Source organism: Micropterus dolomieu, linkage group LG21, assembly GCF_021292245.1.
Source record: "Micropterus dolomieu isolate WLL.071019.BEF.003 ecotype Adirondacks linkage group LG21, ASM2129224v1, whole genome shotgun sequence".
In the NCBI taxonomy this organism is placed as follows: domain Eukaryota; kingdom Metazoa; phylum Chordata; class Actinopteri; order Centrarchiformes; family Centrarchidae; genus Micropterus; species Micropterus dolomieu.
This window is the reverse complement of record NC_060170.1, coordinates 36,051,453-36,052,661: the sequence shown is the minus strand read 5'-3', so window position 1 is coordinate 36,052,661 and position 1,209 is coordinate 36,051,453.

The window sequence follows — 1,209 nt, the reverse complement described above, 5'->3', positions numbered from 1 at the left end:
AGAGAGAGAGGGGGGAGAGAGAGAGGTTTAAACTGTGGGGGGGGGGGGGTAAATGGAGATAGATGAGTTGGGGGAGTAGAGGTATTGTGAGGGTCACATGGTTACCGGGCAGCTTCTCATCACCATGGTACCCATGTGGACCCCTGGGGAGAGAGAGAGTCAGTTTTAATCTATATCTACGACTGCTCGCTCGCCCGTCACTATAAATAGAAAAAATATATAGATTTACATCTGGGACTGTGTGTGTCTCTCTTTGTCTCTGTGTGTCTCTGTGTGTGTCTGTGTGTCCCTCTGTGTGTGTGTGTCTCTGTGTATCTCTCTGTGTGTCTCCGTGTCTGTCTGTGTGTGTGTGTGTCCCTTTCTGTGTGTGTGTCTCTGTGTGTCTCTCTGTGTCTCTGTGTGTGTCTCTCTGTGTCTCTGTGTGTGTCTCTCTCTGTGTCTCTGTGTGTGTCTCTCTCTGTGTCTCTGTGTGTGTGTCTCTCTGTGTCTCTGTGTGTGTGTCTCTCTGTGTCTCTGTGTGTGTGTCTCTGTGTGTGTTTCTCTGTGTGTCTCCGCGTGTCTCTCTGTGCCTATGTGTGTCTCTGTGTGTCTCTGTGTCTCTCTTTGTCTGTGTGTGTGTGTCTCTCTGTGTCTCTCTTTGTCTCTGTGTGTGTCTCTGTGTGTTTGTGTGTCTCCGTGTGTCTCTGTGTGTGTGTGTGTCTCTCTGTGTCTCTGTGTGTGTGTGTGTCTCTGTGTGTGTCTGTGTGTCTCTGTGTCTCCGTGTGTGTCTGTGTGTCTCTGTGTCTCCGTGTGTCTCCGTGTGTCTCCGTCTGTGTCTCTCTGTGCCTGTGTGTGTCTGTGTGTGTCTCTCTGTGTCTCTGTCTGTGTCTGTCTGTGTGTGTCTCTCTTTGTCTCTGTGTGTGCGTCTCTGTGTGTGTGTGTCTCTGTGTGTCTCCGTGTGTCTCTCTGTGCCTGTGTGTGTCTCTGTGTGTCTCTCTGTGTCTCTCTGTGTGTCTCTCTGTGTCTCTCTGTGTGTGTCTCTCTCTGTGTCTCTCTGTGTCTCTCTTTGTCTCTGTGTGTGTGTCTCTCTCTGTGTCTCACTTTGTCTCTGTGTGTGTGTTTCTCTCTGTGTCTCACTTTGTCTCTGTGTGTGTGTTTCTCTCTGTGTCTCTCTGTCTCTGTGTGTGCGTCTCTGTGTGTGTGTGTCTCTGTGTGTCTCCGTGTGTCTCT